We start from the raw sequence: 23659 nt of genomic DNA on the forward strand, positions 1-23659 counted from the left end.
GTCCTCTCTCGCTCTCTCTCTCTCTCTCTCTCGATTTATAAAGGATACGTTTGCATTGAATAATGTTAAAACTCTCAGTTTATGTTTACAGTTATGTAAGTCTCTGTTCTTCATTGAAAATGTTAAAACGAGAGTTATTCTGTTAGTGGTACTTGGGAGCGTATGTTTTTTTAACATCGCATGATAAGCATACGGGCCTTAATACGTGTTAGTTTTACTACAACAGTTGTTTGATGGCAACACGTTGTTGAACACTACCACTCTTTACATATTGGACATTGTAATACATACACACTCTCAAATAAATATTCACTTTGGTTTCCTTTGTTGATATCAAAGGCAATACAGTCTGTAAAGACAGTATATTTACACATACAAATATTAAATGGTGTGTGTGTGTGACCCATTGAGACCCATTAAACTTGACTGTTAGAAAATGAGCAACAGTTGCTTTAATACGGCAAACAACAGCAACACGGTTCACATAACGTTGATATCCTTCGGCCACATCGGACGCGTTTCGGTTTTTTTTCAACGTAACTCCGTGTGTCTGGTTCTTATTCATAGCCTGTATATTGAGAATATTTTGAGTGTGTCTGTGTGTGTTATTTGTGTTCAAAATAGTAGGAAACTTAAAGAAGCATCATTCACTTTACTTTGTGGATTGTTGCTTTCTTTTCACGTGAATGTGTTCAACGAGATAACTCCAGTACAGTAAAACTGAAGAAGAAGAGAGACAAGGACGAACGAAACAAAAAAATCAATAAATAAATTTAATTATTAAACATAAAGTTTTTTTTGCGGTTAATACACCAAGGAATTGATGGTGGCAATTGAATGCAAGTGAACATTTTTCACGTGCTTCGAATGTGTGTAAAGGATAATTTATCGGCTACCGTTGATAGTTGCCCGGGTTTGTCGTGGTATTGCGTCTGCCTTCGTCGTCAGTAGACTGTGTATTACTTTTGTAGATGTAAGTACATATACATGTATGTCTGCAAGTACAATAAAATTCCTTTGATATTGCGTATACGTGGCGTGTATGTGTGTATGTGAATATCTGTTGTTTCACGGGAGCACTCCAAAACTTGAGTAAGTGTTAATTGTGTTCGTTGTTTAAAGTTGATAGATGTGATGTTTACAAAATAAACAAACGAAAACAGAAAAACTTTCGTCATTGAGCAAATGTGTAAAAGTTTTATTAAAAAAAACACACAAAAATACAACAAAACCGGCAAAAATAATGAAACCACATTAAAAATGTAAGTAAAACTAAAGAGATATACACAGGAATATTTGTGTCTCAGAATTGTTGGTGAACTTTTTTAGAATCTCCAAAAAAGAACTTTGAAGCATATCTTGAATTTCAAATCATAAAAAATTAATTTTACAAAATATTTGGATGTTGCGGGAACGCTTTCTACCTATTGATAAGAAAACATCTTAGATTACCTCTCAAAAAATATGAATATTTTTCGTGTTTGTTTGTTTTATTTTGTTTTGGTTGAAGTTTCAATCTCATTTAAGTCTGGAGTATTACCCCAATGGCTTAAACTTCATCATTACTTTCTGTTACAGAGACAGAGATATACCCTCGGCCTGTGTATATTGAAACAATTTTTTTCCGAAAAACGTATGTATTTTGGGGGTTTTAAAATTTTTGGATGTATGAACCGACAAAAATGTTGATTAGGATTAAAGATCAAAAGTTTTGCGGAGGAGATACTTAAAGGAATGGATCGATATTGACCATTATGGAAGTGGATCTCCAGCCATTACAAATGGTGCAATAGGGGGTTTTTACACCCTTCGGGCTGTTTGCCCAAGAAGTGTGGACTTGCCAGTAAAAAAATTTTATCCTCGTAATTGCAGCGAATGCAAATTGCTTCAACAAAAATCAAAGTTATTCGATTGCAGGCCTTAATGTGAACTTATCCGAAATTTTGTGTGGGAGGTACCGGATGGAGTGGATAAATATAGTCCATTTTTGAACCTGATCTATATCTGGTAGGTATATTAGGATGTGTAAAGTATGGACCAATTCGGCCAATCCCTTCAAGAGTTACCGTACAAACAATTGTTGCGAATATTTTGAACTTTTGTGGGGGAGGTACCTGAAGGACTGGACCGAAATGGCATATCTTCGAACTTAAACTATGTTTTGACAAAATGATACTAAAGCCAAATTTTGGACCGAATCGGCAGATCCGTTCTTATCTTGCGCTCCAACCATCTCACACGATGTCATAGGGTTTTTTTTCCAACTTTCAAGCTTTTTGCTCAGGAAGTGTGGACTTGCCTCTGATGAAACTTGTACCGTCGCAGTGGACACAAGTTGCTAAAACAAAACTCAAAGCGATTCGAGAGCAGGCCCTAAACTGAACTTATCCCAAATTTTGTGTGGGAGGTACCCGAAGGAGTGGACCGATTGAGTCCATATTGGAAACTCATTTAAGTCCGGTAGACATTTCACGATTAGCAAAATATGGACCAAATCGGTTACTCCCTTCAAGAGTTATCGTACGTACAAATTTTGTGAACATTTTCGAACTTTTGTGGGGGAGGAACCGGAAGGAGTGGACCGATATAACCCATCTTCGAACTTAAACTAAGTTTGGACAAAATATTACGAAAGCCAAATTTTGGATCGAATCGGTTGATCCGTTCGAGAGTTATCGTGCGCTCCAGCCAGCTAGTTAGACAGACAGACAGACGGACGGACATTGCTCAATCGACTCCAAATTGTCTAAAACACATTTCGTCCAAACATACTTGGGGTCTAAAACCATTATTTCGGTGAGGCACATTTTGCCCGTATGAAAGTGTATATACCCTCGTTAGCATAAATGCTGAGGGTATAACAAGACCTAATTAAAAATATTGGCGTAAAAACTGTTCCAAAACAAATCCTGTTGTTCTACTGAACAGTGATCCAATGCACATTTTAATAGTTCAGGTTTCGCACTATCGGATAGCAAAAATAATCATTGAAAAATTCCAATAACTCGACGAATTTCCTTGAGTATTTTAGTAATGAACAAAGGTCATGTTATAGGTACCGTTACTTAAAATATAACGGTGCAACTAAAGAAATGTTCGTGTTTCTGTCCTAACTAGCTTGTTTACTAACTTTTCGTGTACAATTTTTGAAAAAAATATAGCATTTTTGGCACAAAGTATTGGATTTGGCCATATTTTGGTATATACACGGTGCGCCTAAACCAACCTTAAATTGAAGGTGCTTACACCTGGGAAATTTTTGCGAATTCATGATGAGGAAAATCAAAAAACAAAAAAAATCGCCGGAGGGCTTTTTAAATAAATCGAGGTCAATGTTCACATTTTTAAGGGTTTTTAGGTTTTCAGGATTTTGCTTGGAAACCGCAAGTCCTATGTGAATGGGACTACAGAAAATGTTGTAGTGAAAATTCTCTATGAGATTGACCTGTATGATATTTTCGTAGGTTTTACCGTTTTTGAGATATAGAAGTTCCAATTGGGACAATGCACTGTATCGTTTACTAATACAACTATATCTTGATTCCCATCTTAAACTTATATTTCTCAATAAACCTAGGAGAAAATTACAAAACCCAATCTTGTAGAGAAATTTCACAGGTATAACATTTTCTCTAAATCCATTTTAACAAGAAAAGTGCAAACATTTTGTTCTATGCCCCAATTTTTACCTCCAACAGGCAACGCCATTAAAGACTAGTATAATATATCGTACTGAAGTTTGTATCAATGGGTCCTAGTGGCCTAAAACACAGTAACAAAAATACATAGTTTTCACGTGGTTCCCATGTAACGAATCATCCTGAATTGAAGTATTTTACTGTTACCAGCACATTGTTCAATCGAATTTCATGTAATCCGGTACCAGGAGTTCTTATTGCATAGTAAACCTCCCCGCGAAAAATTGTCACTATTGGTCCATGATTTGGTGTATCCCTTATATGATTTATATATCGATTTATTTTGGCAGATGTCAACCAAATATTCTAACCGAATATGTTTTAATAATTAACTCAAAGTTCAGAACACCGCCTTATAAAGAAATATCATATCGGTTTACTTTTGACCACAGGCTCCATATAGGGTTACCATCTGTTTTTCGGTACTTTATAATATTAAATCACATTTTTTTGCAGAATTACCTGTGACAATGTATTTTTAGTATTCAGTGCGGGGAAAATCTTTACGTCCAAAAAAAGAAAATATTATTTGTTAAAGTGAAAAACCTTTCTTTTTCTTTCGCGAGTTTTCAGTGCCGCTTCGAGTTCCCATGATAAAAGAAATCGCTAATAGCAGAAACAATATTATATTGAACATAAATGTAGAAAAGGATATTAAAATTACTTAAAAATATTCCAAAAATTATAACTGCCAAAACCGAAAATGTCCGCAAAAAGTCTAAACAGTTTTGAAATCTACAGACCCTTGGCTTCAATTTGGTACTAGTGGCGATTCTTGGAAAGTAACTAAAACTTTAAGGAAATCCATACATATGATTTAAATATTTTAATTTTGTCCAATATTATAACCAAAATATGTGGCAACTCTTGAAATTTAGAGGAATTGTTATAAGTAGAAAAACGAAGCTTAGACAATTTACTAATATATTAAATTTAATTTAAGGCGTGAATAATAGTCATTTTTTTCAGAAACTCGCCATTACTATAAAATTTTTTTCTCATTTTTAAATACATATTTTTCTCCAAAACTAGTCATGTTTGTAAGGATTTTTCTCCTTAAGAACCGCGAAAATGGAAAAACAAAGTTGAGTTTCGAAAATTTTGGTATGTTTAGACGTGATTGGCATCTTTAAACTCTTAAAGTTATGACATGAATTTTTTGATTTTTGTCGTTGGGCGCATCCACTGTGCAATGTCGGTATTCATTATAACCAAAAAGGAAATTAAGGAAGCGTTTGAAATTTTTTCTTTTAATTTTTTGGTGGTTTAACATTTGGTTTTTTAATATTTTGCATTTCTTAATATTGAATTGGAACCCCAGTGCGTATATTTGTTATTAATTAGAAATATTATGATAACAATCATACGTACCGGGGTTACAGTGCACTATAGGTAATTTGGCCTGTTTTGGAGGCAAAAATTAATAGGGATTTTTATACATTTTTGATTTTTTATATGCAAAAGTAAGTTAAAACAAAGAATTACACAGTTAAATTCGGATATAGCGAACATCGGTTATAATAAACTACGTTTATAGCAAACAAAGTTTTGTCTTTCCAAAGAATTTTTCTTAATATTTGTACACACATTCAACTTCTTAAAACGACCACGATTATAACGAACAAAAATTTTTACCCCGCGAGTAGAATTTTTTTAACAATTTGTTAGGATTTACAGGCCCGCTTTAAGGCACAGGTGGATAGCGACGAATTTAAGCACTGTTTCAAATATTTTAAAATGTGATATTTAAAAGTAAGCTTTAATAAGAATTTTACAGATAAGCACATTTTAACGAACGGCGGATATAACGAACAAATTTTCTTTTTCCTACCCCCTATTCTCATTTTACCTATTTTATTCGTTCCATCCCAATGAAAACAAAAAAAAAAAAAAACGGTTATAAATTCTTATATTGTTTGGTATATTCGAAGCAACTTAGATCTGGAGGAAAACAAATTCTTTGTTTTTTCTTCATCGGCCACCCTATTCATTACTGTTGCCAATTGGTCAATATACTCTAATAAATCACTCTTACATTACCTGTGGTACAAATATGTCGATGGTAGTTTTATTAATTTAATTTTTAATTGCATTTATATATGACAACATCGTTACTTACGGCATACAGTTTGACAACTTTAATTACACTTTGATTATGAAGTACAAGTGTTTTTGACTTATGTGGTACATGTGTTACGTATATACACATACATATGCATAAGTATTTTGGTAGTAACTATTTAGTTTTATAATTGTTACATATGGTACGTTTAGGAATATTTATGTCATGGTAACGAAACCCATTCATTCATTGGTGACAGTGTGTTACTTGGGTAAGAAACCCCCATTGTCCTTTTTCAATGGAATTTCTGTGCAAGTGCTGATTAAAAGCAAAGCATTTACAAGGAAAAAATAGAATACGGTGTCATGTAATAAAATGAAACTCACCCACTCGGTATTTTTTGAAGACGTCTGTCTGGGTGTAATTCAGAAGAAAATTTTAGATGTTTTAATTAAAGCTCGTAAGGATTTTAAATAAGCTTCTTAGTAACCTCTTCCACAGTGTTTTGAATAATTGCCTATATTATTTTTTTAAATAAATTATGTCTTTTAAGTAATGGATATGGTATTTGTAAGCAGACACATGAATTGTGTTTTTAAGTTGCACACCAACGTACGTGTGTGTATCTACTTATCGATGTGGTTGTTGCAACTATGGAATAGTTTGTTATGGAAATTAGTCCGAAAATAGGAAAAATATAGGAAAATTCCCTATTTAAGGTTTTAAGTGAATCCTTTTTAGATGTAGGTCAAAAACAATATCATTTGCCCATAATAAATAACAATTACTTACTTAGGTGGCCTATTATCGAACATTCGTCCTATAATCCGAATTAAGAAGCGATTTCCACTCCTCTCTATTTGTTATTTTATTACAAATGTTCGGCTATATTTAAATGCCTCATTGTTCATTCTCATGACATGCTTTGGCCAACGCAATCATTGTGACTCGTTCTGTGTAATTACGCCGATGTCGTTATAAAACCTCTCTTTGGATTTCTCCAGGATTGGCCGCAATGTAAATATCTGGTCAATGATTTTATCACCATTCTAGTCGACCGGACATAGGATGCTCACGTTCCAATCGTCGTGTATGCGTTCATCCTACCTGATGCATACACCTTATCAGTGTGTCGCTTCCAAACGAAAGGGGAACCAAGGTACGTCCTTGGTTTTCATTTAAAGTTAGTTAAGGGCACCGTACATGACATTGTTTTATGAGGAGGCGATACAGTCAGTGCATTGTCCCAATTTGAACTTCTATATCTCAAAAATGGTAAAACCTAGAAAAAGTCATAAAGGTAAATCTTGTAGAGAGTTTTCATAGCTACAACGATTTCTCTAATCCCATTTCCATTGAACTTGCGGTTTCCAAAAAAATCGTGAAAACCTAAAAAAACCCTGAAAATGTGAATTTTGACCGCGATTTATTTAAAAATCTCTCCGGCGATTTAATTTGTTTTTTGATTTTTCTCATCTATGAAGATTGTAGTTTCAAAATCCGCAAAAACTTCCCAGGTGTAAGCACCTTCTATTTAAAGTAAGTTATGGCGCACCGTGTAGCCTTATAATGTCGTCGTGTTTCACACTTTGGGCCAATAACAGATACGCCATTTGGTTAATGAGTGCTATCGGACGAGTTCATATGCTGGCGATAATGGAATGCCTAGTAGAAATCCTATTCAGCCTCTGTCTGCTCAGCGGATCTTTAGGGGAGTCTGGGTGTAAATGTTCGAATTTCTATAATCCCCAAATCGACGAGATGAATCTTTGGTTAATCATTTCAACAACATTTTCATTGACGCCCATGCCAAGAAGGTAAGCACAAGCTGACCACTGTATACATATATATTTAAAAAATGCCTAGAAAGAACATACTTGTGTGAGATTGATTGACTTCGTGGTGGCAAAAATAGATTTAAACAACTCGTGTATATTGCACGTACGATCGATTTGTGGAGCAAAATTCGACTCGGCTCTCTATTTTGTTGGAGCAAAGGTTTGCATCCGAACAAATGTAGCGAATAAAGCACAAACTGACACAACATAAAAGCTGGACATCGGAAAGCTGTACTCAATGTTCGCAATTGCCTCATCAAAGTACCCCGCGCCCGGTAATATATAATTACAATGGCAACTTCATACAATCAGCCGCAAAATCCGTGTCCAGTCAAATATTGACCATTGAGCTCGAATCACTTTTTCCCACGCATGTGATCGATGGGTATTTTAAAAACTTTATTTAGTATTGTCAAACTCAAAGACCCAAACATTGAATATGCCGGACCAAAAAAAAATAAAAACTACATTTTTGAGGTTGTTATTGCCTAACTACATTGACACCGCCATTGTTTTGAAATTAAGAGATGTGTGATATTAGCCAACAGAAGCTACTTAGTAAAAAGTAACATTTCCGAGATATGAACTACATGTACCGGTAATATACCGACATTGAAGTAGGCTTAGTTGTACGAGCCTCACAGTATAAGCAATATGTCACAGAGGATCGACGGGGTTGTAACACCTTTCTAAAATCTGTTAAGAATCGGTCGGTTCAGAAACGGACCACCTAATTATTATTTATTATTAAATTAATTAATTTGAAGATTTGATTAACTTAATTAATAAGAGATTATCACAGAGATCTTATACCATTAAAAACACATTGAATGTATAAGACCTTGTTTATCTTGGGCTAGCCATCATTTCATTGTGTTAATAATATGCCTGTACCAGAACCTTCAAAAATCTACACATTTTTACTACGATCACAAATGTTCCTTTATGTTATCGAGAAAAATAGTAAAAATTAGTAGATTCTTGCAGTTCTGGAACAGACCAAATTTTGGATTATACTCGTTGTGGTCTACTCACTTTGTCACTTTTGTGAATTAGTTTTTAAAAATATAAAAGACGACCCAAATTCCAAAATGTCAACAAAAACTTCGTTTTTATTCATTTTTGTGAAAATAAGTTTTAGAAGTTGATTCAAACTACGAAATTAGCCATCCAAACAATTGCTTTTAGGTTTCTGAATTTAAACGATAAGAAAATAAAGAAGCACTTTCTCTAAACAACTTTCGCATCAATTGATCATTTACCTATCCATGAAAGAAGCAATCAGAGATGTAAACTCAATTTTTGACAACTGAATCTTTGAAAGATATCAATCGTGCATTCTACCGAATTAGCGCAATGAACCGTGATAGTCAAAACTTCTCTCCATACTATGGTGGGTTTATCAAGTTTGTCATTTCGTTTGTATCTCCTGGTTTGTAACTCGAAATCCCACTAATGAGATACAACGATATAGTCGTGGCCGTCCGTCTGTGGAAATCACTGTAGCGTCCGAACGGATTGAAGTAAGTGGATACTATTTTGGAGAACTCGAAATCCCACTAATGAGATACAACGATATAGTCGTGGCCGTCCGTCTGTGGAAATCACTGTAGCGTCCGAACGGATTGAAGTAAGTGGATACTATTTTGGAGAAAACCACATTTTGGTATTGGATGTTATTTGTGATTTAGAGTTCATAGTCGTCAAAAATTATGTCTACAAAAAATTTTTGACATAGGTCCATGTTTTCGTATATTCCCATATATCGGTACAGCCCAATTTCAATTATTTGGAAGATATTATATATACATTTCGGCCTAAATTGGATGCAATTTGCAATTCAAGAAATTTCTACTTGAATAGGCCCCATATAATCGGTAATTAGGATTTCCAGTGGCCAGTGATTACCACAAATTATGGACATTAGTACATACTTTCGTCACAGAAAGAAAAGTAATTTCTTAATTTCAACCATCGCAATATTGGTCAGAGACCCTATAAAGTATATATGGGGATATATGAGTGAAATCGGACACTTTTTCAAAAAGTGGTTTTTGATTTCCTTTATTTTTTGCTGATGAACAGCATCAATATATCAGTATATTTTTAAATTAAAAAAATAAAAAACATAGTTATTCGAATTCCAATTTTTGTAATTAAGCGTAGTTTAATACAAACAATTTCAAGAAAATCCAAGAGTACCATCACTGATAAAAATTGATTTTAAATTTTTAAATCGCGGTTATTGCATCCAAGATTACACTATGCAACACTGAAAATTCAAACAACTTCTAGTATGCATTTTTTGAAAGTACATATTTAGACTACAAAAACCCTAGTAGGGTTTTGCCTTGTCAGATCCAGTTCGGATTTTATGGCCTCATCTAAACCGGGCTAAATCTACACTTTTTTGCATTTATCAGGGCTTTATCTCAGAAACGAATAGGAATTTGGCCTTGCTGTCTTTAGCAATATTGTAGCCCTAAACTAGTAGAACTTATCTTTTGAAAATCCACAAAAGAAAAACTCCATCTAGGTCATCAATATCTATAAAATATAGAAAATTTTTTATAATTTCTGAAATTCTGGTCAATATCGGCTAAACTATTGGGAGTTGAACAAAGTAACCTGTTGCAAAAATCTTCCAAATAAAGTTCTCAACAATTCTTTAGAGTATTCTGAAACTCTAAAATGCTTACTTCATGCTGTTTCAGCGCTATTTTGCATCATATCTTTTACAACACTTATTTCACACCAACAGTTTATTCTCGCATTTCGAATTTCACTACATTATTGACATTTTTATTAAATCGTCGTTGAAAATTTTACTGAAAACAACGGCATAGGGACATTTTACAACAATGGCATGTTCTGAAGAGTTGTGTTACATTTCGGAAATATTTTTCAAAAAAAAAATATTAAAAAAAAAAATTACCGGTTTTGGAGATACGGTGCGAAATGTATAAAAATTGTGGAATTTTTGCATTTATTTTGAAATTTGAGGCAATAAATTTAGGTTTTCGAGATTATTTTTTCTCTAAATAGTTTATTCTTGTTCTTATCTACAAATCTGCTTCAGAGGTCAGAAGAAGATTCGCATTGATTTCAGAGATATAGCCCCGAATTTCTTTAAAAACTCAATATTTAACCATGTTTAGATGGGGCCATAAAAGCCGAGCTGGATCTGACACAACAAAACCCAACTAGGGTTTCTTGTCGTTTGGGCTTATACTTTCAAAAAATCCTCAGTTCGAACTGTTTGCACAAGATCACCTTAAAAATGTTGCACAATGTTATTAGATAGTTTATAAAGAAATAATAAAAAAATATATTTTCTATTTGGACCAATATTAAAGAAGTTATGAGTATTTCTTTGCATAAAGTTTTTACTGAATTCGAGTCTAAAAAGGCCCGAAATCTCTGGAACCGTTAGTGAAAAAAATCTGAAGATATACGGAAATGTTTTGCCGATGGGCAGCATTAACACAGCAAAACATAAAGGAAATCAAAAATCACTTTTTGAAAATGGGTCCGAGTTCACTCAGAAATCCCCATATGTATATTCGTCTCTCTGTTTCTATTACTCCTAAGGTGTTTGGTACTGAAAATGCACTATGCCGTCCTTTTTCGGTATTTTGAAGGTTTTAGTCTCATTATCAAACCGAATTGATTGAAATTTAGTATTTACTCTTCGTTGGAAGCGCAAAATTTGTTACTATAGGTCCACGTTTTGATATAGCCTCCCTAGAATGTCACCTCTCCATTTTCCGTATTTTCAAGGTTTTAGCCAAATTATCACACTAAATTGAAATTTGGTCGTTAGTCTTCTTAGGGGTACAAAAAATCCCTTGCAAAACATCAGACAGTATAGGTCCATGTTTTCGCATAGTACCCCATATAAGGGTACCGCCTGATGTAAGCCTTACCTTTGACAATTTAAGTCACATTTTACTACCGAATCGGTTGTTGCTTGAAATTTTGTGAACCAAGATTGCTGTAATTTGTTATTGCATGTTTTCAGAAGATACAAAAGATCAATTCGGAAAATGTTTAATATTGGTCCATGTTTTGGAAAGAATAACAATGACTCCCCATGTCAGCGCTTTTGAAGAAGTTTGCTACATATTCCTTCTTAAGGGAATGTAACTTGGTATTTTGGACTCTCAATGTGTAGATAAACTCCAGGCAGGATATTATCAATATAAAGTGATTTTTATTAATTTTCTCGTTTAGAGTTAAGCTTGATGATCGAAATTTTTTTACAAGTGAAAAAGGAAAGCCAAGTGCTCGAACCCACACAGTCACCAAATTACGTGACCTGGTTTTGCTGTTAGTTGAGCAGCTCTTCAGACGTATCGACTGTGGGATGGTTTCTCTGTCCTAGAACTTTTGGTTTTTCAAATGCAAATGTGTTTTTATACAACCACGGATATTTGGCCGTTGAATTGTATTTCTTCATGACAAACGTTTTTTGCGCTGCCTTTGAAGTTATGAGTTTTGCTATGAACGCTAACACGCCTCAACAACATTTCTTTCATATGTTTTCAAGGACGCGGGTTCAAATCCCAGCCGGGCTCAGCCTGTTTTTTTTTATTTTTTGAAATTTTTGCCTGTTAGGGGAAGATTATTTTTAATGATTTTTATTAATTTTCCCGTTTTTTGCGCTGCCTTTGGAGTTATGAGTTTGGCTTTGAACACTAACACGCCTTGACAACATTTTTTTCATATGTTTTCAAGGATGCGGGTTCAAATCCCAGCCTGGTTCAGCCTGTTTTTATTTTTTGAAATTTTGCCTGTTAGGGCGAAGATCATTTTTAATGATTTTTATTAATTTTCTCGTTTAGAGTTAAGCTTGATGATCGAAATTTTTTTACAAGTGAAAAAGGAAAGCCACGTGCTCGAACCCACACAGTCACCAAATTACGTGACCTGGTTTCGCCGTTAGTTGAGCAGCTCTTTAGACGTCTCGACTGTGGGATGGTTTCTCTGTCCTAGAACTTTTGGTTTTTCAAATGCAAATGTGTTTTTTATACAACCATGGATAGTTGGCCGTTGAATTGTATTTCTTCATAACAAACGCTTTTTTGCGCTGCCTTTGAAGTTATGAGTTTGGCTTTGAACCCTAACACGCCTTGACAACATTTCTTTCATATGTTAATTATGAAGTTAGATATTTTGCAACAATTTTCTTAAAATCTGATGCAGCAAAGTTTCTTGCATTGGATGGATAGTGAATAGCTGAGAGAATATTTACAACAACAACAAATTAAAAACAAAATTTTAGTCAGCAGAGAGTCTGTAATCGATACAATGGAAAAAATCGCAATTATATAGTTTTATTTTTTGACTTTCACGCCGCTAGATCAATGATTTCGACCAGCGTGTGCCGTTCTAAACGTTGCTCAAGGAGATTTTTCTGCATAGAAGAAGTTGTAATTATATGACAGTTTGTACTGATTTATTTATTATATAGAAGTGAGATCGTAACTTAGTACCCATAAACTCTTAAGAAAAATAAGAAAAATCATCGAATGCACATAGATTTAATATGTTACACATATTTATGGCATTACTAGCACAGAGCCCGCTACTTCGTATGCGGAAAGGATATAAAAAACAAATAACAATATTTAATATGGAAATGGTGAACATTGAAGATTTTGTTATACTAATACTTTTTATTTGAGTACTACTGGTACCACTTTAGTTCGATTTTCTAAAAATTGGCCGTATCTCAACCCTACATATCAATAGCGAGCCATAATGTTTGAGGCATTATTATTATGGGATTTTTGTCATCAATTCCAAAATTACCTCAATCCTGTACTCCAAAATTAATCTTAATTTTAAATTTCAGTATTCCATCTCTATTCGTTAACCCAAATTTAGTATTTTTTGCACCAAATTTAGTACTTTTTATACCCATAAGTACGAATTTCCAAAACTACCTTAATCGCACACTGCAAGAGTAATATTAATTCCAAATGTCAGGATTCCAGCTCTATCCGTTCACCCAAATACAATTTTTACGAAATCCAAATTGTACCAAATTCAGTACCATTTAGTACTTCTTTTACAAATAAGTACGAATTTCCAAAACTTAAGCCATATCTCAATCTTACACTTCAAATGTAATATTAATTCCAAATTTCAGGATTTCAGCTCTATTCGTTAACTCAAATCTAAATTGTACTTTTCGTAAACATAAGTACGAATTTCCAAAATTCCCCCATAACTCAATCATACACTACAACTGTAATCTTAATTCCAAATTTCGGGTTTCCACCTCTATCCGTTCACCCAAATCCAAATTGTACTAAATTTAGTAACATTTAGTACTTTTCGTACACATGAGTACGAATTTCCAAAACCATTTCCTTTTATAAACACCACTTTCCAACTTTGATTTCCATACCAAATTCCAAGATTCTAGCTATATCAGTTCAAAATATACAATTGGTACTAAATTTAGCAACTTTTGGTACACTTATAGGTTTTATTAGCTAGTTCGAATTTACAAAAAACCCAGCCTTATTTCACATCTACACACCAATAGCAACACACACATAAAATTTCAGGTTTCTAGCTTCAGCGGTTTCGTCTGGACGATGATCTGTCAGTCATCGTCAGTCAGTAACTCAGTCATCACTAAGATCTTTTATAGAGAGATTATCTCATACCACATTACTTAACTTTTTACAAAATTTGAATTTGATAATCTTTGAATAAAACATAATTTTCCTATTTTCCTTTTTCTTTACAGATTAACCTCAATAAGCAGAGAGCTAACTAATATCACAATAATGTTGTGGTGAATTTTGTGTGCACATTGTGTTCTTTAAATGGAATTATCGATTTCGAAACAACTCTCTGTCTTACCCAAACCACAAAGTGAACTTTGATTGTAAAAGACTTGCAGAATTCAATTGCTACAGTTCGGAGACCACCGAGTGGAACACAAATTCAACAATAAAACTGATAAACGAGTTATTCTTCTTCGCATTTGCCAATAGCATTAAACAAACCAATGATGACAACAACAAAAAACAACTAAAGTTGTGGTGCACACAACAAACGGCTACATTGAAATACGAAACGCGTTAACAGATTGTGTTGCAAATTGACTGTGTTGTGAGTGGGTGCGCACGGACTTTGTGTTTTTGGTTGAAATCAATATTTAGTTTGTATTTGTGATTCCGGTTGCAGGCGATAGTAACCGGAAACGGAAATTTCAATATCAACATACTTATAGCTTATATCGATAGACAGAAAGAACACCAGCAGCAGCAATAGCATTTGCGGAGAAGGAATCTACAATAGGATTGCACCACCCACACTTGCATTCCATTGCAAAAGGTATTCTTTTTACCAGCCACCGTCGTCATATCAAAGACCACAAAACAGGAGCCACAGCTAATACCAATGCGGAAATAGTGGGCTGCCGTTCTGTGTAATTAAAAATCTCTCAATTCCTGGGAAAACTATTACGATAAGTTTGTTTTTGCGCCAAAGTTTCGGATACAATCGAACATCGCATTGAGTTCACTTGAGTTGTGTTAATTAAAAAACTCATTGATGTGTGAATGGTTTTTTTTTGTGGCAACTCAATGTCATCGTCATTCCAGTGATTGGATCATCATTTATACCTGATAAACGATAACGTTTATCTATAAATGCCATACTTTGATGATGGAATATCATTGGCAAGTTTGAAAGGTAGGTGGATGTTCATTTTTTGTTTTGAAATTGCAACATAAATATTCTAAGAATTTGTTATTTTTCAAAAAAATGTCATATTATGCTCGTTTTTCAAATAATAAAATATTATGCTTGTGTTTATACTACTTTTTGGTGAGGCATTATCTTTAACAGGCAACATACATACATAGGACCCAAAATTAATTTTGAATGTTAAAACCATCCTGATAGCGTTATGACAGTTTTATTACGAATTTTACTAAAGGATTGGTATTTTGAACGCATTGGGGTCTTTAATTTTGTCCAGTGCGAAAGTCTAGAGCCCCGGTCGAAAACCGACTACTTATAAATAATTTTCTATACGCATAGTCAACTTTGTATCTGTCTCATGAGGAAAGTCTTAAATCCCGTCCGAAGGCCGGCTACATAAGAAAAAATATATTAAAAAACATTCTCTGCATTGTGGAGACGCATAACAGTGGGAGTAGTTAATTTGGTTTGCATATGCGGCTACGAAAGTTTTTGAATGTTTCTGTTGAATTTGCATTTAAACGAATTCGTCGGTCACATTTATTCTTGAGCTCGAGTCGTAATAGAATTGGGGAAGAGTTCTTTGTTTCAATACAAAGAACTATGAAACTAGTCTTTTCTGTCCTTCCCTAAATTAAATCAATTTAACTACAACCACTTTAAAAACTTGTTGTTTTTAAAATTTGAAAACAACAAATCTGTGATTAAGCTGTTCTTACTTTAAAAAATATGAAAAAAACAAAAACGTTGGTCGTTATGCCCTTTTTTGGGCCATAACGCTCAAACTTAATGTTGGACCTTCTGATCTTTATAACAGCTCGCCTTGCTGGACACTTGTATTCACAGCCGACCCCACTTTCGAGTACATTCATCTCGCAAGTACCAATACGTCGAGTTCATACAATAAATTGAGTTTATCAAAGTAACTAAGCTGACCACCAATTTTTGGTGTGGGGCACTATATTTCAGTTTAGAAGTTTCAGACTTGTCGGAGGGTTTTTCCTCTTCTGATTGAAGGCCGAATTGACATAGGAAAACCAAATCGTCTTTGCGAAATACCATTGATTTAACTTGATTGTCAGTTATATGCTCTTTCTAGGCGGTTGTAAAGGATGGTAGTTCTTATCTTCTTTCGGGACATGGACTGATGAAGAAATTAGCATTTATCATAATTAGCATTTTTTAGGAAATATAAAAACATTTGTGGCATTTATCTTAACTATTGTGAAAGTTCTGAATAAATGCGGATATTTGGCTAATAAATTAGATATGGATTAAATTGCAAAAGTGTTGAACTTTTGGACAGGTGGTACCTGAATGAACATAATCTATTTTGGAAGGAGTCATTCATTTCTATAGTTATTAGAGCTTCTTTATAGCTTTTGGATGTATGGACTTGTATGCGAAGAAATTATATCGTTGTGATTAGAATCACAAGGACTATTTCGATGAAAATTTCAAAACAAACCTCTAACAACCCTTAGACTGTATTTAAGGGAAAATTTAATTTATCCTCAGGCGGGCCTAAAGAAAGGAAGTAAAACAATACTTCTAAGGTTTCTCAGGAAGTATGGAGCCTTAGGAAGTATGGATTTGTCCCAGTGAATATAGTACCGTCGTAACTAGGGCCCATACACAATATGTTGCCAAAAATTTATAAACAATCCCAGACTAGTACTTAAACTGCACTCTTTGTGAGGCAGGTACCAGAAAGAGTGGTCCGATCTAGTCAACATTCGGACATAATTCGAGTCTGTAAGAAATAATACGATGTACAACGATTGTACTATCTTCGAGCTTAAACTAAGTTTGGACAAAATATTGAGATACCCAAAATTTCAATGAAATCGGTTGATCCGTTGGGGAGTCATGCTTCACACCAGCCAGATAGGGGGACGGACTGGCTAAATCAACTCCAAATTGTCTGGAACGGTTTTGTCCAAACATACTTGGGGTTTGAAGCCATTATTTGGATCTTTAGCGTAAATGCTGAGGGTATAAATATTACCGTGCGCCAAGGTTATACAAATTTGAGACACCACCCATCAGTCACGAAAAACATTATATCGCTATAAACAGGACCACAAAACCTTCGGTAAAAATTTCAAAACGGTCCTCAAACAGACCTTAAGCTGCGCATAAGTAAAAATCTTTAACTTTTGTGAGGGAGGTAGGGGAAGGAGTTACCCGATATAGACCCTCTTGGAACGTTATGTAATTTTGAAAGAGATTTCTGTAAAGTTTCAGCCATATCGGACATTCAAGTCGTAAGTAATCGTGCTCAGTAATTTTAGTTGGTGCCGCCATGGTGTGTCCGAAAAGAGTGGTCAAACTTGATGTAAGTTTAATATCAAAATATAAATTTTAATATTACGAGGTCCAAATCTTTGATCAAATCGGTTGATGCGTTCGAGAGTTATCGTGCGCTCGGACGGACGGCTAACTCGACTCCAAATAGTCAGAAACAGATTTTCTATAAACATTATTGGGTATATGCGTGTGTCATATTTGTATACCCTCCACCGTAAGATGGAGGGTATAATTATCTTTGTCATTCATCGAAATATTTTTCGGAGACCGTATATAGCATAAAATTCATCAAAGTCGATATTATCATGTCCGTCCGTCAGTCCATCCATTTGTTGAAATCAAGATACAGCTCGCAATATTTAAGAGGTTTATAATTTGGTACAGAAGTTTCTACTACTCCTAAGATGTTTGGTGTTAAAAATCCCATAAAATGCTACCTCCGGATTTTCGGTAGATGAAGGTATTAGTTTCATTAACACACTGAAATTGCTTTAAATTAGTATTTTGTCTTCTTTAGGGCTACGAAATGTTTACCTAGAAATTTTTCAGGATAGGTCCAAGTTTTACAATAGCACCCATAGAACATTATCGTCCTATTTTCGGTATTTTGATGGTCTTCTGTGCGGACATACAACTTTCCCCCAGAAATTTGTCAGTACAGGACCACATTTTGATGTAGATATAGAGCGCAACCCACCCAATTTACCGTATTTAAAGGTTTTTGGCCTCATTATAACACCGAAATGGCAGAAAATCAGTATTCACTTTTGTGTTCACAAACAAATTTTGAATCAAAAAATTTGCAATATAGATTCATAGAAGGGTACCTCTTAATTTTTGGTATTTTTAAGGTTTTAGCCACATTATCTAATCGAATTGACTGAAATTTAGTATTTAGTCTTCGATATGGGAAGACAGCATTAATTCTTCATTTAAGGCAATTCTTCATTGAAGGATCTAAGGGATCAGAAAATGTATCCAAGAAAAATTGGCGCTCTATGTGAGGTCTTTTAAAAGATGTTTGCTATTGATATAGAAGGACAAAACCGTCGCCCTAATAGACAAAATTTTCAAATAAATAAATATCAGCTTGAGCCAGGCTGGGATTTGAAACCGCTTCCTTGAAAAACATATGAAAAAATGTTTTGTTACGGCGTATTAGCGTTCAGAGCCAAAACTCATAACTTTCAATGGCTGAGCTAAGCGTTTGTCATGGAAGCCATACAGATTGAGTGGACAAATATTCACCAAAACCAATTGCATTTGGAAGAGAAAAAGTTCGATGACGGAGAAGTCACTCCACAGCAAAACCGGTCGGCTCGCTTATGGTTTGACTGTTCTAGCATCCTCAATATAAGATATTCTGCAATGGTCAAGTGTTTTGCAAATACACATATAACGGGTGATCCAACCAGAAGTACTTTTTTCAATAGCCTTTTTTGACAGATCACGTGTGAGTCATGTCATGCTGTCATGTTATGTCACGTTTATTGGGGGATGTGTTTCAAGCCAATTTTTGTTGATTGTGGAGGACCATTTCTGGCTGAATGGATATGTAAACAAAGAAAGTAGTCGCATTTGCCTTGAGAGAACCCTAAAGAGGTTCCAGAGGTGTCACTTCATAAAAAAACCACTGTTTCATGTGGTTTGTCTGCTGGTGGAATCATCGGTCCATATTTCTTCAAAAATAGTGTCGGTGAGAACATAACCTTCGGCTATGATAGCCGATTATTTGACGTCTGAAAATGAAGCTCGTGATCTCGGCGACATTTTGGTTTCAAGAAGACGGCCCATCTTCCCCCACATGGCATCAATCAATTGATTTATTGAGAGAACACTTCGATGAGCAGACAATTTCACGTTTTGGGACGGCCGATTGGCCACCATGATCGTATCACACCGTTAGACTTTTTCTGTGGGGATACATACATATGTAAAGTCTAATGTGTTTGTGGACAACCCATCTTCGATTCAGGCCGTTAGACTTTTTCTGTGGGGATACATATGTAAAGTCTAATGTGTTTGTGGACAACCCCTCTTCGATTCAGGCCTTGGAGCAAAACATCACGCGTGTCAATCGTCAGTTACCAGTTGAAATGTTTGAACGAATTATCTAAATTTGGACTCTACGGACATACCGTCTAAGACGTAGACGCGGTCAACATTTGATAGACATAAACTTAAAAAAGTAAATGCCAAAGAATGTTCTTTCAAATGATAATAAACATTTCCCATTCAATTGAAATTTTCTATTTTTTTTTTTCTTTAAAAAGTTGGGAACCTCTAAATGGATCACCCTTTACAAGCAGACGGAAAAATATAAACAATAAATAGGGCAGATATAGTAGAAGGGGTAATAATGTATGGCGTCACAATGTAGAAGAATAATTAAGGTAAAACTGAATGATCAAAACAAATACGGGAGAGAGTGCAACAAAAACAATAGCAAAATCAACTGGGAACAGTGACACTATGTGACAATTTCATGATTGGAGAAAATTCTATACAGTAGTCGTTGCTGTAAAATTGATTCAAATAAAACAAATGCTTAATAAAAATTTACGTTATAATTTAATTTTTTAAATTAACGGAATTTCATATAAATTAAGCTAAATTCACCTGCTACATTCGTAACAATATTATGCCAGTATCAGTTTGCTCTTCTCCGATCTTTTTCAGGTTTTTGGGGTAAGGTCAAATATTGTCATTGGTGGTTACCAGGACTAATATTGATGCGGTTCACATAAAATATAAAATGTTTGCTTTTCAGTTAGAACATATTGTCTTGTATCATTGATATAAAATGTTTTGATATGTGTTCTCCAAGGCAGATAGTGCTAATTAACTTATACATACGCTGCATTATAGTGTGTGTTGCCTCTGGCTTTAAATAGTTCCACTGTTAGGTTTTTTGGTTCCTACTGCTAGAGATAATTATTATCACATTATGATGGAATCCACCAATATTTATTTACATTTAGATCCCTTCAATTATAATTATAGCGTTTACGAAAGGAGCACAGAAATTTCCATGCCACTATAGAACACACATTTGTACATACATATGATTGTGTATAAGTGCTTGTCTGTTACCTCCCTAAAAAAAGAAAATTATATCTTTGTGCCCCAATGTGAAATGAGTTAGAATAAATGTTTCTAGGACATTTTCATAAAAAATAATTATTTTTTTAATACATATTAACATCAATGTTTGTTCTAAACATGTTTGTCTTTTGTACATACATACATATATATGTATATACAATTATTGTCAATATGTTACTTTCACTTCATAATTGAACTGGAATGACAACGTACAAACAAGGATATCTCTCACCTAGCGCGTCTCATACTTTTGTCAATAAACACTTGTTTTAATTAAAAACAGCGTGTTCAGTGTTACAATTCAAATTGTAGAACAAACATATGTAAATACATATATACGTACGTAAAATACGCGACATATGCAAATACATTTATAAGAAGGTGTTACTTGGTAAAATATTGCCACATATTTAACAAATACAAACGGTTACGTTCAAGGACTAACAATATTTCCATTCTCATTCCCATTTTCATTATGATTGTCATCATCATCGTCGTCATCATTGTCGTCATAATAGCATCAGTAACATGATTCCATCTATCGCACAGCAGCACCAGCAGTACCAAAAGCAACAGAAGCAACAGGACCATCAATGTTTAGTCTTTTTGTATTCTTAGTTTCCTGCCATCATTCCCTAACGTTTTCCATTGACATTCGTTTGTTAATTCTTCGTGCCAATGTGTTTTTGCGTTGCATTGTGTGAAATGTAAAACATGATATGTTACAAAAGTGACAATATTCAAGAATAGTTGCTGTTTCTGAGTTAATCATTTTTGCAATCTATTTGAAAAGTTTCATTGTAGGCGTATGTCATCCTAGACGACCCTCACCTACACATAACACTTTAAATTGCTTGTAAACATTTAATAAAAAGAGAAGAAATATAAACGTAGGAATACATATAAAAAAATACACGTACACACAAGTCCAAAACAGGATAATTTTATTACTGTCAAATGTTTGTAAAATCTTTATTTAATATCATGGTGGGGTGTTTCAAACGCCCTACATAATAGTGATAATATGATATGGAAATGTACTAGTAAATTAAGGATTGTTACAAACATGAATAATTCCGTAATGAATTGGAATTTGTCTTGTAAAGCGTTTTGGAAAGAATTCTTCTTTGAAGGGAAGACTAGTTTCGATCCTCGTCACTGGATATCATCAGTTCTGCCAGATGAATCCATTGAAGGTGAGTCTCCTGACGGTGAAGAGAATTTGGCGCGGGTTTACGTCCCTGAAAGTTGTGGGCACGTTTTGCCCGAAGATTCGATTGACGTCGAGCCTTCAGACTTCGAAGAACGTTTAGTGAGTTGGGTTTCTGTGAACAATATTAGTAATCAGGCTGCTAATAACTTACTAATATTGTTGGCAGAAAAGATTCCCAATCTTCCAATAGATTTAGGTGCATTAAAATCTAGACCGCGTAGTATTTTTAAACGTCTGGCGAGTACGTTCAGTATGGTGTTAAAGACGCGCTTACAGATTCAAGAACTTTGTTCTACACCAGAGAAATCTTTTGAACAATTTATGAGACACTCGTGGAGGAAAATTTTCTCCGATAACCTTGCAAAAAAGTTTTCTTGGCGTGGAACAGCAACTAAAGTTTGCATAAGAGGGTCAATTATAACGACCGCAATTCGGAATACAGTGATCCAAATCGTTCAATTGAACGAGATTGCCCAACTCTACTAATTTGACTTAATTCAAAAACAAAAAACATAATTTTTGCAAGTTTTTTAACAATTGATTTTCACTTTTGTTATTGTTTGAATATTTTTTTTTCATCATATAACAACAACATAAAACAGTTGCATTTTTCGGTAGTATATGACAGAAAAGCAGGGTTGCTTATACGTAATACGTTGCGTAATAAAAATACATACCTTAAAATTGATCGAAAACACGATTTTTATTATGGCGAACGGATGGAAAATGAAACACCAAAAACCATCGATAAAATAACATTAAGGAGCTTCTAGCGAAATCTAAAATGAATCGTAAAAGTATGTTTAAATTATATGTTTCCGTATTGTTTTATATTCGCTAAGAATATCATTATCGATACTTCGAAAACGAAATTTTACTGCCACACACTGCACGACCAGTGAATCGTTTTTAATTCATTCTCGTGTGTCGTTCACAAAAAAAAAAAAAAAAAAAAAAATCGCAAAACTATCGAAAAACATTCAAAAACGATATCGTTTTCGATTGCAATGGTATGGTGGGAAATTTCAAATTTCCTTTACAATTCCATTAAAAAAAAAAAAATAAAATAAAAATTGTTGTGCGAGCACATCCGCGATTTATTGTACATGGATTAAAAAAAGCTGTAATCTGTTCGCGTTCGTAAAATTGGACGCAGTACCCAAAAGTTTTGATGATTTTTATTTCCTTATAAAGAAAAAATATTTAAAATTTCCCTTTGTGCTGTAATAAGAAAATATATGTATAAATCGTTAACAACATTTGTTATATATGCTGAATTTAATTTTATTGTCGCTAAAAATCATAAAATAATGAAAAAATATTGGAGTTAATTTATTTTACTCTAACTTAGAGTACATACAAATTTCTAAGAAATAAATTAAAATACGTACAGAATCTAGACAAAGCGTACAAAAATGTGAGACCAAAATTATAACGATTGGGTTTATAACTTACATATTGCAGCAACAACAAAAAGAAAAACTCATGGTTGGAATATTATTTCAAATTATATATCGTCTGCTCCGTCGGAAAAGGTCGTAAGTCCCTCTCAATAAATTTTTCAGGAGGAAGAAAAAACATTCCTGCTCTTTCGGTATTAAAGATTTTATTATGGTGGTAAAGGCAATATTTTTCGTGTATTTATTCCGCTTCAATACCTGTACTTTGTTTGATAAAATTTCGTCGCGTTTGGGAGATAATTCGA

General features: G+C 34.1%; 1 protein-coding gene across 3 annotated transcripts in view; it reads left to right on the forward strand.

Moving 5' to 3' along the window:
- The first annotated feature begins 224 nt into the window (after window positions 1-224).
- Window positions 225-23659, forward strand: part of btsz (bitesize) — a 373400-nt gene continuing 349965 nt past the window's right edge. For all 3 annotated transcript variants that reach the window (XM_073958504.1, XM_073958505.1, XM_073958509.1), the window contains exons 1-2: window positions 225-1262; window positions 14362-15314. The gene's annotated coding sequence lies outside the window, so the exon portion shown is untranslated. The remainder of the gene's footprint in view (window positions 1263-14361; window positions 15315-23659) is intronic.

This window comes from Musca autumnalis, unplaced genomic scaffold, assembly GCF_047663935.1.
Source record: "Musca autumnalis isolate F117 unplaced genomic scaffold, ASM4766393v1 scaffold_1, whole genome shotgun sequence".
NCBI classification, from domain to species: Eukaryota; Metazoa; Arthropoda; class Insecta; order Diptera; family Muscidae; genus Musca; species Musca autumnalis.